Consider the following 9,187-nt stretch of genomic DNA (forward strand, 5'->3'; position numbering starts at 1 on the left):
TTCCTAAGGCAATTAAAAGTAACTTCAGGAACATTTTAAAAAGTAGCTAATTAGATTATTTCTGCAGTATTTTAAAAAAATGAAATTACATTGTAATTATCCACCAAACAACTTTACTAAAAAAATAATGCTAACATCATTACTATCTCTCGTATGAACTGAGTTCAAAGAGGTAACTGATAGAAACCAGAAGTAATACTAGATTGTGCCTTCCCATGTTGCTGGGCCCTACTCCCTCTCAGAAGTATTCCAAAAGCAGATATGAACCTGCAGCTCTCAAGCTTTCAGATATGTGCTGCTCCTTCATGAGAAACAGATTCCTTCAGCTCTTCCTTCCAGCACTCTGTCTCTGGCTGGAGAGCTGGCCAGCAATGACTAAAGCAGGCAGACTGATCAGATGATGAAATTTCTAAACTCCTTTTGAACTTTTATTTGTTATTTCACATTCCTATTTAATGCCTATTTATTTCCACTACAGAGAGAGGTTAAAAAAAACCCCAAACTGAACCAAAAAAAAAGCACCAAAACTCAAAAAAAACTCAAATCCAAAACACAAAAATACCCCCAAAATAAAGCAAATAGCCTGTTTATTGCATAGATGTGTTGCCAGGAAATCCTATTGTTGTAGTGGTGAGTAAAACTCCTGCACCCTGACGTATATCTTACTCACCCTAAATCTTGTATGAGCCATGCAGCCTTTCCTGATTAATGAAGGTGGTCAAATGTTTTACAACATTTGCTAGGAAGTCATCCTTCTGTGCATGACCACTCTGATTACTAAGCTGCGATGGTTTTACACATGCCCTGAAAATCAAATCCTGATGCACAACAGGAAGTTTTCACTGCCAGATCTTTTGGACTTTCGCACAGCATCAACATGACAGAAAGCCAGGTGTTAAAACTGTTGAAGAGAGATATTTTGAAATGGAAAACACAAAAGAGCTCATTGTCTATTTTTGTTCTAGCTTCTCATATTTGCTGTAATTCACTAATTGGAGAGTTTCGCCTCAATAAAATATTTTGAACTGCTCTTGAAAGATATATATCAAGATATAGATAAATATACTGTATTAAGATCTGAGGGGCAGAAGCAATAAAGGAGGGTTTACAGGAAAATAAACATAACTAAAAAGATATGTCAAAGCAAATGCCATGCTGAAAGTAGGTTAGGACAATACTAATATTATACTTGGTTAGCTTCTCTCATGTTTTATGCAGAGTTGGTACAGGTATTTAGTGGCTGGCACCTTCTCAGTTTATATATCCAGAAATACTATAATCCGGCCCTAACCACTTTAAAACTATGCTTCCCTTTGATTTGCTTATTTTCTAACTTACCTCAACTTAGTTTACACAGAATATACATAAGAGCCATAAGAAATCTGCACATCTTACACAAGGGAATTATCCATTCACATTTAGCAGACAAAACACTCTGCATTCCTTTTCTGAATTTTAAGTAAGTTATGCTATCTTTCAGCCAAAATCCTCTTGCCAGTAAAAACAAAAAAGAAAGGTTTGTGACCTTAAAAAACATCATGGGCAAGTGAAGATCTGCACAAAATATTCCACTAGTACTTTTGAGAATAGATAGATAGATGCTTCTTCCTCTTCCAGCCTAATCCCCAAACACCCTTGCTGTCAAAAGGCTATTGTTAAGGCATGGGCTTCCTCCAAGACCACATCCTGTGAATCAGGTCAGAGTGAAAGACAGAGCTGCTTTAAATGAACTACTCTTTGCCTTCCCTGTATGCAAGTGCAGAAAAATCCACGAGACTCAAAATATTAGTGTACTAGAGAAAAAAAAGACAGTGGACCTAGACCAGAATGAACAGAGTAAAAAAAATTAGCAGATCTGTGATTGATGGCCTTATTATTTACTAACTACAAGAGTTTCTGCTACCGAGAAACTAGACTGTTTATTCAGAGGTAGAAATTAGGATCACAAAGTACTCTCTCCTTAAAAAAAAAGTCTGCTTTTATTCCATAATTATAATTCCCACAAAATATTTAATATGTGAAAAGACAATTAGTGGCATTGTGCACAGGACTTTTGATGAGTGTTTTACCACTCCACATAGGGCACAATATATTCTAGATCTCTAATAAATTATCTCAGAGCTGGGCCCACACTGATGCCAGCCACTGACACTGAAATGAAGAAAAAGCCAAAACTCTCCTTATGAAGTTAGTAGAAAAATAACTCATTATCTGGATGTTTTATTCTTAACTGCTCCCTTAGAAAAGACAAAGGATGGGCTTGTGGTTATGATGCGGAGCCTGAGACTCAAGATATATATGACTTGAAATTCTTAGTCCTGCCACAAAGTCCCAGTCTGAGTGTGGGAAAATCATCCATTTCCCCTTAATCTCTCCTCTCCCTCTGCACTGTGGAAATAATATTTTTCCCTTTCTCCCACACTCCTTGTAATAGAGCCATACATTCTCTAGGGCTCTGACTAACTTCTCCTGTGTACGTGTATACTACCTGTTGTGATAAAGGATCAATCTAGTAAACATTCCTAGGACCACAATTTGGTTAAAACTGAGAAAAAATCCATAGAAAGGAATTTTTTATATGTTTTTACTTGAAGGAAAGTGTTTCACCTGAAGCAAACTTCCTAATCTTGGTGGTACCCTTCACTCTGTTGGGTTCATTACGATGGTCCTGTTTTCTAGAGAGTAGTCTGTACAGAATGCAGACAGCTGAAGTATTCACTGCAGTGCTCTGGAAGGGATTCTTAAATTATCTTAGAGCTCTAAACTGAATTGGATTCACAGGTCTTCTATGTTCCTTGCAAAGAATTGAGTCCCCTTGAATCCCTCCTCTGCCAGATCTGACAGGATCTTGAGGGACAAGGCCATTCCAATATTGATACCCTATATGCCAGGGAAATTAATGTTTCCAAGAAAGTAACTAACTGGCTGGTCTCCAGTGATATCCTACACATGCCTTGGGGAAACTTAACTGGAACTGCAATACTTTGGTGAAATTCTGTTCCATACAATGACATTTTTTCTAAGATAACACAGCTGTCTCCAAAGGGGTCCCTTACACCTCTGTTGCACTATGGCCACAAGGTTGTCAGCTCAGGTTCCCAGAGAAGCGTGGTTTCATTACCACAGACCTTCACTCAGATTAGTTAAGGAATGAGAAAAGAGAATGAGAAGACCATCAGGATGGCCATTGGGCCCTTTGCATGAAGGCCCATTGCTGGCAATGCTATGAGTGGCAGGACTGCATATGTTTGTTTTTTTAAATCCTCTAGTGACAGAGATACTATACCTGCTGTATGCAGAGTTCTTCTATTTAACAACTTTTACTGCTGGGAAGTTTTACTGAAGCATAACTCAAACCTCCTGGGGTATAATACAAGCCCATTGTTTTTATCTAGAGATGGAGACCACTTGTCTCCATTTATGGTCACGGAGAACAGATTACCCCAAGCGGCTGCAAGAGTGTTGCACCAAGCAAATGTTTCTGGGTTGCTTCAGACTCTGAAGCTCGGCTGATGGATCCACACGCATAACACTCAGACACAATTCCATTTTCAAGGAAAGGACTTTTTTAATGAAAAGTTATTTGTTCAGGAAATCCCCAAGGAACTTCCTTAGTCACAGATGCAACCCTGAAGAGTAACTGGTTTTTTTGCTGATGCCTAATGCCAGCTTGCAACAGACAAATTAATACGAAATAAGTTGATTTCTATGCTTTTATCTTGCAAAATTAAATTAATTAATTAATTAATTAATTAATGAAAAACAACAGTGGAAAGGCAGACAGAGCTCTTAAGCTTTGGCTGCTAAATACCCTCCTATCCATGATTCCAATTTCAAATTACAAACAAAAAGCCCCTGTCAAGCTACACTTAATACAATTTGCTCACAAAATGAAAAAAGCTTTGAGAGTCGCATGTTGCTTTACTGTACATTTATCTCAACTACATGAAAACGTGTCTGATATGGTTAATTAGAAACTACACATGTAACAGTGAAGTTGACTCCAAGCTCATACAGCATGAGGGTCTTAAATCAGTTATAATATAGCGTAGACAGATGGTGCTGAATACATGAAGCACATTAAAGATGCTGTTATCTGTTTGATAAAGAAATAATTCAGAGCACAAGGCAAGAAGCTGAAATTGCTGACAACCTGAAGTCCCGCCAAGTGTCCTGGCTTCACTGGGGCTGGTTGAATTTTAAATACACATAGTCCCAGGTGTCAGTAGTGCTGACTGAAATTTCTGGCAGATGGTGCAGTGTTTTTGCAACAATGCTGGCTTCCCATCACCAGTGGTCACTACGGGGAGAAGACAGGCAGTCTCTGGCTGCTTCTGCTGCCCTTTTTGTTGCATTGGCCAAAGTGCTGTAAATGAAACACTAGGCACAACGAGCAGCCTCCTTTCTTGCCAACCCACAAGGCAGACCCAATGCACCAGCACTATGAAAAGGTAGGGTATGACAAAACGGGGAAATAAACTCATTTATTTATGTTCCCTAGATTCAGTATGGCAAGAAACTTGGTGGAGCTTGGCCCTGAGGAACTGGGCAAAAAGGCATCCAAGAAAGTAAAGGTCAAAGAGATGTGGGATTTCAACAGATGCTCTGCTTGGCAGAGATTTGGAAAATGATGGGAAAGGGTCACACAGAATCTAAGTAAATGGTGTGGAAGGGTTAGCTGAGGAAAGACAGAGATATGGAAGTCATTTGTGGCACACATCTGGTTTTCCAGTGTGCAGAGTACTCCCAGTGGTGTGAGCAGGAGCTCCACCCATGTACAGAGAGCAAAAATACTTATTTTGAAATCTGTCTGGATAGAGGAACTTAGCCATCCTCCAACTCTGGTGTCTGGTGATGGGCAGGAGTTACCACATGACCAACAAACTGATGACAATGAACTTGTGGTCTTCCTCTAAGGGAGATCATAAATGACTATTCATGCATCCTCTGGTATCCTCTGGATACCAGAATCTCCATCCTAACATAAACCCCCAAAACTGAAGTCTCTAGAGAAGTTTTAGGTTTACATATCTGTACTGGATCAGTTGTAGAGCCTGACTAGCACTTTCCAATTATGAACAGTGATATGAAAAATGTTATAGTCATGACAGGAAGACCTGATTAGTGAATACAGAGAAAAATAAGTCATATGTAGAAGCCTGTAAAGATGTCTGCCAACAGGAAGGAAGAAGCAGATAAAGCAGACAGCAGGAGACAGATAACATGCACAAAGAGAAAATTTAAAAAAAAAAAAAAAAAAAAAAAGGAATTAAGATAATATGACAGCAAGCAAAGGAATGAAGTAACTCAAGAAAGAAAGCCAAAATCTTATCATCCAAGTCATATAACCAAAATTCTACAATTAATATATCAGATTCATCTCAGAGAAAATTCAGTTTGCAAGCTTAAATGATGATGAAGTGCTCTTCAAAGAGGAAAGTTTGATGATGGGAGGAAAACCCTGGGACCAGGAAGCAGAGCACTGCAAGGAGCACCCTCAGAAAACCAGGCCAAAAGACCAGCATGCATAGTAGAGGTGCTGACTTCCAGCAGCTGCTCAGCTTTGTGCCAGAAAGGATTCATGGCTGTGCCCTTGCAACTCCACCATCAGATATTTGAGGGCAGCTGAAATCAATCAAGACAACCTGAAGTAAAACACTATTACCATTGGCACTTTGCTACAGGTCAATGTAATGCAGATTTATCATTTAGTGTCCCAAAAAAAGTGGGTTTTCCATAAATAAACCTTTTTTTTCGTCCCTTTCCTTTTAAGCTATTGCTTTGTTTACCTTTCTACAACATCACTTAATATCTTTTTCATTTTGTTACTGTTTAATAGCCTGTTCTACAGCTAGAACAAGGAAGCCTAGCATGATCTGATAATTTTGATCTCATTAATTTAGCAAGCAGTATAAAAGTGGTGGCACAGAAATATAAAAAATATTGTACCTACAGTTAGAAAAATATTACAAAATATATTGGTGTTTTCAGATGTGGGTTTGCAGAAAACCACTCTGTGGTCCAACTGAACAGCAAAACTCCATCTGCTTCAAAGAGAGCCAGCATTTCACCTCATGAATCCAGCAGCTGGATTCCTTTCCTGTGTACATATATAGGAATAAACTTTCGTCTATATGATACTCAGGGAAAAAGAATGTGTTCTGAATCCTTGTGTTCAAATATTTTGCATGACTATTCACATCATAAGTGTTCATGCAGTCAATTTAAACATTAGTGTGTTTAGCAAGAAAGCAGATGGACCTGTATGTGACTTAGCTACTAAACCATAAATTATGAAAATTTTGAACAAAAACGTAGTTGAGTAAGCTACACACAGAATAATTAAAATCATTAGCAACTTATTATTATCCACTTTAATAGGCTTAACTATGTCCTATCCAATTAAGAAAAGTTGAACATGATCACCTAAAACTTTGTCTACCACAGTTCTTTATTAAAATATCACCTTTATTAACTTCCAACTGCATCATGTCTAAAAAAAAAAAAACCCAAACAAAAAAAACAACCAAGACTACATGTGCAAATGCAGCAAAATCATGTGAGATGGGAGAAACACCTAGGGAAAAGAGAACTGATGTTTGCAGCTGTAATTCCCAACCAGCCTTGGCAGAGCAGTTGTGTGAGAAAGCCAACTCAAGTGTCAAAAGTCTTGAACAATCAGGTGTGGTGAGACTGAAGGCCATAGAGGAAACAGCTGGGTGGCAATGACCGACTTTATTGACATGTAGAATCCAAATTTATCTTGGAATCCTTAGCACTTATAGATAGCAACAGGATATGTCACAACGCCTACATGTGTCAATCTGTGCCTTCCAGACAGGATGAGAAAGCTGGTGACCCACAGTGCAGCATATGTAAAATATAAAAGAAAGCAATGCTAAAGGCTGCAATCCAGCAGCCAAGGGCAAAAGGTAACCAGATGATTAATTCATATGTTCCACTGTCTTTTGCAGATATATATCCATATTTTTTCCCCTCAAAAATCAGCGCTGCCTTACATCCAATGATCTAAGCATACAAACAGTGTGCCATATAGGCAGATTTTACTCTCAGTTAGAAACTCAGACTAGGTATTAATTACATCTTGATTGAAAGACCTTTTATCTGATCACTGTTATAATGAATCCAATGTACAATGTTGTAGACCACAGAGCCACATAGGAATATCACATTTTTGATTAATATGTTTGCTAACCAAAGAAATCAACCAAAGGCCTATCGGAAACAGCACTCACAAATGGTCAAGCTTTGAGACAACACAATCTGTAATGCGGAACTTACATCTGCTCAGCAAACCTGCAGAGACATTAACCCTAACAATTCCCCCAAACTAATGCTTAGAACTACAGCATAGATAACCTGGACATACTGCTGAGGCTACTAGGCATAGGAACACAGAGTGGCATGGATCTTCATCACTGATAAGGAAAAATAGCATTCAATACTTATAAGCTAATACTTTGAAGTTTACTAGTAAGAAAAGCTTAAAAATAATTTCTTTGTCATAACCACTCAGCTTATAACCCAAACTGTTTTGGCAAAAACATTTCATGAAACTTGTTTAAAAGGAGCATCCTCCAAAAAAAACGTGCCAAGAAGAAAACTGTTCACAGGGCTGCCCACTAGGCTTTACTGGGAATGTTGGAATTGTAAGGGGGCAATACAAGGTTGCAGATATTGGTAAATTCTTCAGTGCTCATCACTTCTGGAAATCCAGGTGGTTGGGGGAGGTTTGCAGACTGTTGTGTGCACAGACTGGCCTGAATCTTTCAGGATCATATTTTGAAAGTTCTCAGCTGCCTCCATTGAGAAAAGGAAGAGAGAGAGATCTAATGGCCAGAAAGGTTATTTTTTTTTTGAGATTGGTTTTGTGTTTTTTTCTTTAAATAAAAAGAGTCTCGAAGATTACAAGTGCTGTCAAACCCATGAAACATGAGATGGCACATTGGGATGGCAGCTAGGGTCCATCTAAGCCTCTAACTTTACTCACTAGCACTTCAGCTGTGCTCAGGCCCAGATGCCTTGGAAGGATACGACTCCCATTAAGTCTTATGCTAATTACTAATAGTTCCCAAGTGTTTTAAACACTGAAGGCAAGATGCTTTATATCTTTCATCACACTTTTTAAAAGAATCAAGCAACATCTCCCAGTAGACAGTGTAACTCTTGCCATTTTTTTTTCAGAAAATAGTACTTGCAAATCTAATTTACTTTTCATGCAGTATCCATTCATGAGCAACATTAAAGAGGAAGCACACAGAATATTTTCTCTTAAAAGTAAGCAAACAAGCAGGAATCACATTGTGTTGAAAAGTTGTATTATTATCTTCATGTCACACTTGTGATAGAGAAGGGCTGTTTATCACTTCTGGTAATCAACAGATGAACACTCTGCTCCTGTATATTTCTATATTACCTGTCTGAGACCACCAATGACTCACCTTTGAAGGCAGAGAGAGGTGATACAAAAACTCCAGGAGAAAAATTAAGTGACATGACCAGAATCTCATGGGGAAATATGTGGCAGGGATTAAAAAGGAAACCAAATGTTCGGAATCCCAACCCTATGCTTTAACCACAAAACCAACTTTCTTCACAAATAGTGAATTAACCCAATAACTAAAAACAAAGGAAAACCAAGTACATATATTACGTGCATTTTCCATTTTAACAACTCTGATTATACTCAACTGTCCTCAAACTAAATAAGAAGAACCTAGGAATATATGTTTAATCCCAGTGTGATAATCAGTTTCACAAACAAAAAATACTAGAAGAGCAAGGGAAAGTAACCTCACATAACACTGCTGAAGCTGTTAAACCACCCATACAGCCACAGAGTACTGACTGATCTGCAGGAATATCTACTACTGACAAGAAGGGGATCAAATACTCGTGTTTAAACCATAAAAAAAATGTTTTCAACTACAGCAGAAAGACCAATAGAAACTCAAAGAGAAGTTTTTAATGTGTTAATTAAGACTCAAAAAAAATCCCCTTACAAAAGTAAAAACCCTAAGCAGTCTGAAAAATGTTGTGGCATCCTACCTCAGGCAAACCTCTTTAAAAAAAATTAAAATCATAATGAATCAGAGCTAGGTGGGGGCTAGGAAGAAACTGTTTTGCAGAAGGAATAAAACGCAGGTACTTTTCCCTGAGAAGCTGT

At 38.2% G+C, this 9,187-nt stretch overlaps 1 protein-coding gene across 2 annotated transcripts in view; it reads right to left on the reverse strand.

Moving 5' to 3' along the window:
• NAV3 (neuron navigator 3) overlaps positions 1–9,187 on the reverse strand; it is a 277,623-nt gene that overhangs the window by 267,105 nt on the left and 1,331 nt on the right. The window lies entirely within an intron of this gene.

This window comes from Chaetura pelagica, unplaced genomic scaffold (genome assembly GCF_000747805.2).
Source record: "Chaetura pelagica isolate M959 unplaced genomic scaffold, ChaPel_1.0 scaffold288, whole genome shotgun sequence".
Classification (NCBI taxonomy): domain Eukaryota; kingdom Metazoa; phylum Chordata; class Aves; order Apodiformes; family Apodidae; genus Chaetura; species Chaetura pelagica.